This window comes from Eucalyptus grandis, chromosome 3 (assembly GCF_016545825.1).
Source record: "Eucalyptus grandis isolate ANBG69807.140 chromosome 3, ASM1654582v1, whole genome shotgun sequence".
Classification (NCBI taxonomy): Eukaryota; Viridiplantae; Streptophyta; class Magnoliopsida; order Myrtales; family Myrtaceae; genus Eucalyptus; species Eucalyptus grandis.
The window spans coordinates 38,492,482-38,501,355 of NC_052614.1; positions in this window are offsets into that span (position 1 = coordinate 38,492,482).

The following is an 8,874-nucleotide window of genomic DNA, read 5'->3' on the forward strand; positions in this document are numbered from 1 at the left end:
ATGGCAAACAAAGTCATTATTCAGCATGGAATTCATACATGCATCATCAAGACCTCATCATACATGCTACATGGTACAATTATCTATGAAATAAAATTTAATGGAATTTATGCCAATTAAAATAATCCATTTATCATGCCCTTTTTACATTTATTTAAATTCCAGCTTGTGCCACTTTTAAAAATATTAAATTTAATATCTATATAATTCTCAAAATCATAAAAATTAAGGCAAGTGATAATCAAGACAATAGGATAATGATTTCATGCAAAATACATGGCCAAAATAGAATTCCACACAATTCCATAATTCACACAAAATAGCATGAAATTTTCGGATGAAATCAGAATGCACAGTTTCCGAACTAATTTGATTAAAATATCCATACGACCTCCAAAAATTACGAAATTTTATCGTGTTATAGCCAAGACACTAAAGTACATTTTTTGTGAATACTTCTAAGCCAAATTAGTTTTAGATTAATTTCTACAGTCTCACGAAGCTTCTGGATCCAACACCGAAACGTCCAGTGCATGCTTCTCCGAATTACTGAGTTTTCACCTACCTATCCTTCTTCTTTTCCTCTGCAATTTTGCTATGTTTTACAAAAATATTTTTTCTACAAGTTTCATGAAGAGATATAAGTCAAAAATCCAGAGTATAGTCGTCGTTTAGGTCCATGAAGTCTCGGGTGTCCTGTACTACATCTCCAGAATTACCGTCTCCAAGATTCAGTCGATTTACTAGGTTATACTTGTTCATTTTGCTTCAAATTTGAGTATGTTGTATTTTAAGATGTCCCCTACAACCTTCATGAAGAAATATAAGAGAGATTCTTAGCACAACTCAACATGCAACCACAAATCCATCAAAAGGTCAGTGAAATCGTTCCAGATCTGAGGTCTCCGTAGGATGAGAGTTTAACCCCTTAAATCTCCATAATTTTCCACCAAATTTTAGTATGTTGTAGTTTAAGACGTTAGATAAAACTTTCATGAAGAAATTGAAGCCAAAATAGAACTCAAAACATAGATGCAAGCTCTTACAAAGTTCTGACTCAGGCGGTTCAAGCAAAACAGCAACACCACTCAAGAACAAGTCATCCAAGCTTCGGTTTTCCCCTCCTAATCACCCAAAATTCGACTTTTCTACAACATACATGTAACACACACACATGCAAGAGCAGCAAGAGGACCCCAACTTGCCTCTAGACCGAACGGACGACAGCACACGGCGGCGACTCCTTCCTCTCCCTCTCGGCTTCTCCTCTCTCTCGCACAGTTTCTCTCCCTTGGCCGAACAAAGCAACCGGCCACTCTCTCTCCTCTTCTTCCCTTTTTATTCCCCCTTAAACCTCATCATTTGCAATCATTAGATTGCCTTTCAATTGGCCAATGCATGAGCTCCTTCTTGCCACTTGGCAAAGCTCATGCATGGGCTTGGGCCTTCTTCTCTTGGGCCTCCTCTTGGGCGGTCGACAGCCCCCTTTCGTGGGCCTAATTGGGCCGACTAGCTTGGCCCACTAAAGCTTAGGCCAATGGGCCTAAGGCCCATCCTAAAAAAATTTAAATTTTCCTTTTTATAATTTCTTCTATGAATTTTAAATTTTAAATTCCACATGGCCAAAGTCTTGTGACATTTTATTTAATTCATAAGGTGCATGGCCAAGCATAGATTATCATTATTAATCTATCTAATTTAAAATCTCATATACATAAGCACAAATCACCTAATCTTAAAAAGAGTCTAATGGCTAAGGCATTAAACCATAGGAAATTTCATTACCTAATTAGAGGCTTTAACACACCTTATAGCTTGACTTGAATTTTGGGATGCCACAAATAGGTAGGTGAAATCATGGTTTTTCAGAGGTAGTTAGATCTGGAAATTTCGGTACTAGGAACAGAAGTTTTAACTGCCTATATTAAATTACCTAGGACGAATATGACTTTGATTCCTTCATGAAAAATCTACCTTATGGTCTTTACTACCATATGGTTTAATTTCATAATTTTTGAAGGTCATTTGTATATTTAATCGAAAATGTTTCTAAAACTGTATAATCTGATGTGTGCGGACTTAGTCAGTTTCAATGCGTGGACTATATCGTTTTGTATGAGGTTCTTTCGGCAATGTGTTCTTCATGAAATATCTATCTTTATTTTTTCTCTACAGCATATTCAAATTTCGTAATTTTTGAAGTTCATTTTCCTATTTAACCAAAAATATTTCAAAAAATGTGCAAGTTGGATTGTTAGAATAGTAGTGCTGTGAAGCTTGGTCTATACCGAATTGTATGAGGGTTTTTGGTGAAGTTTCCTTCATGAAATATCTGCCTCTATATCTTTACTATTACATGTTTGAATTTCATAATTTTTTAAAGTCATTTGGGTATTTAATTAAAATGTTTACTAAAACTGTGCAAGCTGGATTATGCGAATTTCAAAAGCTGTAATGCATGGATTATTTTGTTTTGTATGAGCCCTATAAATTGTATTGTTTTAAGTGATTAAATCTTGCTGCACATGTGATGAAATTGACCTTGTTGCCATCACATCATGTGCCATGTTGATATTGAGACATATATTGTGAATATGAGTTATGATAAATGAGGATACCGTCGGAGGGGTGAGCCGACGATGCCTTGGGAGTGTTGGTGTGGCACCCCTAAACCACCTAAGGTCACCATAGTTACCTACCTACACCTAATGAACACTAGTTACATCTCTCAGTAGAAGCATCGTAGTTCATAGGCATTTTTTTTTTTTGAAAACGGTCCTAGCGCGACTTAATAGCGGAAGCATAATTTAATATCACCATCTCTCCCTCCAAAAATCATGATACAATGCACACCACTAAGTACCATAGGAAAAGATAAATCCGAGCCACTTTTATTTACATATTTTCATAATGGATTTTCTCGGGTCGATACAACAAAAGAAAGCCAAGATTTTTAGCTACACTTGGCCACATCCCAAAAGGATATTTCGACCCCTATGACGATCGCGTGTCATCCTCCATCTATCAGTGGCGGCTACTCCCAAAAAGAAACATCAGCTCTCTACCCCTCATGCGGCCATCACACCCATCCTGGTGCGTCGGGCGGTGGTGGCGGCAACATCCCCCTAAACACTCCATCTCGGCGGATATGAATTGACAGAAACTCCTGAATGACAGGCCCTCAGCTAAGCCCACATCGTACATAACCAGCACTCGCACTCGCACAAATGTCAATCCAGGGATGGTGACGCAGTCGATCTTCGTACACTCTACCTCTACATCCGATGGGAGGCCATCGAAGGTGCCCCACGTGACGGTAGGGAGCGGCATCTTTCTAATATGAAATGTTGGTCCCCGAAGGGGTGAGTACAACCACTCAGCAGGTAAAAGATCCAATAAACCGCTTAATGCATCACACAATACAATTAGAACAATCATAGCGTAGTACATGCGATTCATGCATCCAAGCATAACTCACCTTGCAGCCATGCATATGTCATCATACCATATATACCTACATCCTCATGTACTCATCACTATCATGTCACACACATATCATCATACCATAGGTGATCATCATCATATCACACACATATCATCATACCATGGGTGATCATCATCATATCACACACATATCATCATGCCATGGGTGATCATCATCATGCCACACACATATCATCATGCCATAGGTGATCATCATCATATCACACACATATCATCATGCCATAGGTGATCATCATCATGTCACACACATATCATCATCTCATAGGTGATCATCATCATATCACACACATATCATCATGTCATAGGTGATCATCATCATATCATATGTGCATGATTCAATTTCCACTTTTATTTGTCAATTTGATCACCACATCTCTCTTTTCCGGGATCAGTAATTGCATCCCACACTTTATCACTCGCACCCTAACCTGGCATCGCGAGAAAACCTCTGGCACACACCACCGGGCATCCGGCACCCCCACATTCCGGGTATCTCGCATTCCAACTGGCATCACGAGGCATTCCCCCCGGGCACAAACCTCCGAAACTTCCGGCACCCAACCATTCCGAGCATCTCGAAACTCCCGAGGACATCCGGGCATGTATCACAATACAACTGGGCATCCTGACACTCCCAGGGCATTATCGACCGCCTCCAACAGTTTCCTTATTTATCATAATTCATGTTCACCAATTTATGTCTCATAATCAGCATGGCACATGTTATAATGGCAAACAAGATCACTTTCATCGTTTTAACTCTTATATGCATTTCCAATCATCATCATACATGCAGCAAGATACAACCACTAATGACAATACAATCCATGGGGTCCATACAACTTAGAATAGTCCATATATCATGTCTTTTTGAAATTTACTAAATTCCAGCTTGCACAATTTTGGAAAACATATAAATTAAATATCCATATGATCCTCAAAAATCACACAATCAGAGCATGTAATAGAAAAGACATAAAGGTAACAATTTCATGAAGAACACATGCCCAAAAGAGCTTCACACAAGAAGATAAAGCTCACACAATACAGCATGCAAATTCGGATAAAATCAGGTTGCGCAGTTCTTGAAATATTTCGATTAAATACCCGAATTACCTCCACAAATTCTGAACTTTTACCAGATTATATTCAAGACCCTAAGGTATATTTTTCATGAAGACATATAGGTCAGATTCGCTCTAGATAATTTACTATAGACGGTCGAAGTTCCTGTTCCTAGTACCGAACAGTTCAGTTTAGCTATCTTCGGAAAATCGAGGTTTTGCCTACTTATCTTTCCTCGTTTCCTCTGAAATTTTGATATGTTTTTCCTCAAGAGGTCCCCTACAACTTTCATTAATGGATCTAAGTGATATTCTCAAAGAATAGTCACCAATAAAGTCTACGAAGTCTCGGGAGTCCAGTACCATACTTCCAGATTTGCCGTCTTCAAAAGAAAATCGTTTCACTAGGCTACACTTGCTCATTTTACCTCAACTTTGAGTATGTTAGTCTTTCGTATGTTCTCTACAACTTTCATGAAGAAGTCGAAGTGATATTCTCGGTAAAAAGCAACATGCAACACACAAAACCACCAAGAGATCAACAAAACAGTTGCAGATCTAGCATCTTCGTAGAGGAAGGGTTTCACCCATTAAAACTCAGCCATTTTGTCTCAAATTTTATTATGTTATACTTTGAGATGTTGTCTAAAACTTTCATGAAGAAGTCAAAGTCAAAATCCAACTCAAAACACGCATGCAAGCCTCTACAACGTTCGGGGTTAGGCGGCGCACTCAAAAACAGAACACATTTTCAAGAGCAACACACTCTAGCTTCGGTTTCTTATACCCTAAACACCCAAGATTCAACACCATTCCAAACACACATGCAAAACACACATGCAAGAGCAGAATATGGATCCCAACTTGCCTCCAAAATTGAGCAAGCAACGGCACACGGACGGCGACGGACGAGCGGACGGACGACGGGCGGGCGAGCGGCTCCTTCCTCCTCTCTCTCGGTTCCTCTATTTCCCTCGCAACCCTCTCTCTCTCTCTCTTGGCTTGGGCGACAGCCCCTCAACCAGCCACTCTCTCTCCTTTAATTCCCCCACAAAGCCATCATTTGAAATGATGAGAAGCCTCCCCCAATGGCCAATGCATGGAGTCTCCTTTTTGCCACTTGGCAAGACTCATGCAAGATGGGCTTGGAAGAATTGGGCCGGCCTCTCCCCACTCTCCTTGGTCGACGGCAGCCCTATCCATGGGCTTCATGGGCCGGCGACAGCTCCTCTTCTTGGGCTTCGCGGCTAGGCCCAAATGGCCGAAAATGAGGTGAGGTCATGGGCTGGTTTTAAGCAATTTCTTTGGCCCCTATCTCATCCTATTAATTTACCTAATCCTTAATTATATAAACTCCTAATTGAAATTCATAAATCACAAAACTTTGTGACCTATCTTAATAAATTCCAAATCCATAATCCTTCATGGCCAAAATAGAAATTTTTATCAAATAATTATTCACCATAGGCTTGGCCAAAGTCTTAATGCAAGACATTAATTTGAGCACCCCTAATGACTGGCAATGATTTTTAGGATGCCACAATCAGGATGCCCGGAAAGGAGAGTGCCGGATGCCCGGGATGTGGGGGTGCCAAATGTCCTCGGGAGTTTCGAGATGCCCGGGATGTGGGGGTGCCGGAAGCCTCGGAGGTGTGTGCCGAGGGGATACCTCGTGATGCCGGTTGGGATACGAGATGCCCGGAATGTAGGGGTGCCAGAAGCCTCGGAGGTGTGTGCTGAGGGGATACCTCATGCTGCCAGTTGGGATACGAGATGCCCGGAATGTAGGGGTGCTGGATGCCCGGTGGTATATGCCGGAGGTTCCTCGTGATGCCAGGTTGGGTGCGAGTGCTAAAATGTGGGATGCAATCACTGGTCCCAGGAAAGAAAAATGTGCTGACCTAATTGAAAGATAAAGAGTTGAAATTGAATCATGCATGGTATGGTGACATGTATGCATGGCTGTATGATATGATATGTATGAGTGCATTATGGTATATGCACATAAGGCATGGATATGCATGAATGCTTGATGATGAGTGCATGGTTGTACATGCACCTATGGCATGATGGTATATGCATGAATGATTGATGATGAGTGCATGGTGGTGTATGCACATATGGTATGATGACATATGCATGGCTGCAAGGTAAGTTATGCTTGGATGCATGAATGATATGCACTCTACTATGATGTCATGATTGTTTTGTTTGATGCATTGAGTAGATTAATGGATCTTTTACCTGCTGAATGATTGTACTCACCCCTTTGGGGACTAACATTTCAGATTAGAAAAATGCCTCTCCCTCCGGTCACACAGGGTACCTTTTACGACCTTCCATCTGATGTGGAGGTCGATTGTATGGAGCTCGATTGTGTCACCATCGCTGGTCTGACGTTCATACGGGTTCGTGTGCTGGTGATGTATGATGTGGGCCTGGTTGGGGGCCCGGTCATCCAGGAGTTCTTGTTGGTCCACATCTGCCGTGACGGAGTGATGCGGGGGATGTTGCCGCCACCACCGCCCGACGCACCGGGGTGGGTGTGATGGCCCGCGTGAGGAGTGGGGAGCTGACACTTTTTTAGGATAGCCGACACTTGTAGATAGAGGATGACACGTGATCGATAGAGGGGGTCGAGATCTCTTTTGAGCTGTGGCCAAGGTTAGTTAAAAATCTTGGCTTTTCTTTTTAGTTGTATCGACCCGAGAAATCCATCATGAAAATATAAATAAAAGTGGCTCGACTTTATCTTTTCTTATGGTGCGTAGTTGGTGTGCATTGCATTATGGTTATTGGAGGGAGAAATCGTGAGACTTGTTTATGCTTCCGCTAATAAGATGCGCTGGGACTATTTTTTTTTTTGAAAATGCCTATGAACTATGGTGCTTCCGCTAAGAGATGTAACTAGTATTCATTAGGTGGAGCGATAGGTACCTATGGTGACCTAAAGTGTTTCGAGGTGCCACATACAAAAAGTCTCAAAAAAGTCCGTCGTTTAGTATTTGACTTGCAGTTCCGGGATTCATACATTATTTAAGCTCCAATGCAATTTTGACTATGGGAGCCCACCTTCGAGGGAGTTTCACAAAAAGAGCATATCAAAATCGATGTGCTTCAATCTTTCCAGAATGTCAAGATTTTTCACAACTATTCAATCAAGTCTCAATTATGTCGCTAGCGACATGAAAAATGAATATTTGATTTTGGTAGTTTTATTATATAATCCAAATATTGTAGGATCATGTTAAGACTGTAGCGAAGAGTTCTTGGGGTAGGTGGGAAAGGAAAGATGTCGGTATTTCATAAGTCGATAATTTGTCCATGTTCATTCAAGATCTTGAACTCATGCACATAGCGACATGCATCCTCTTTTTGGCTCATTCATTTGATACCCAACTGCAAGATTAGAATTCGACCAAAAAAAAAGAAAAACTGCAAGATTAGAAGTATCGCATGAACTCTTAGCATTTACGAGAAATATGATAATATGGAGTTCATGAGCTTTTGGATTGAGGATTTAAGTTGAATTATCAATTTGTGTTTCCAATCTTTAAGCAGATTGTTGTACTAAGATTATACTCTGCCCCAGCGAGAACTGCTTAATAAGTATGCATTCAGCAATGTTGGATGCATAATTGCGCAATCCCAAGATCTCCATAACCAGAACAAGAACACAAACAATTGAGTTGAAAGATTAACGCACCTGTGTTGGGATTCATCGTTCTTGAAGCGAAAGCGGAAAACTAATGTTCCACGCGCAAGTTATTCTCCTCTATTGCCCTCCGTGTCACTGGCTTAATGAGGTGGCCCCCTCACGCTTTAGCGTTAGGTAAACACTTATTATGTGAGGATACCTGTGAGAATAAGGGTTAGAGGAGAGACTTGAGCATTATTTATAGAGTTTCAAACCAGGCCCCCTCATTATGGGCCAAGCTTAACTCGGCCCACACTAGTCAGCCCCATATTAGACTAATTAAGAAACCTTCTATCTCACCTTAGACCAACCCCGTTTTACAATAATCGTAAAACGGTAAATTACAATATCAGAAAAACACTTACATTCTCCCACTTATGCTATATTAATTGAAATTGTACTCTATGTGCGCACTTTAATCTAGAGATAATTCTTAATAGTCAATCATATCCCATAAAGTCTCAAATACCGAATCATGGCAGTAACTGCATGTATACACACAGAGCCTTACATGGTCACGAATGTTCTCAACTTTATTGATATGGATTCAACATAGTAGTGTGGCAAATGGATAACATCTCTCATAGAGAGATCCCATTTGTCAGTCAA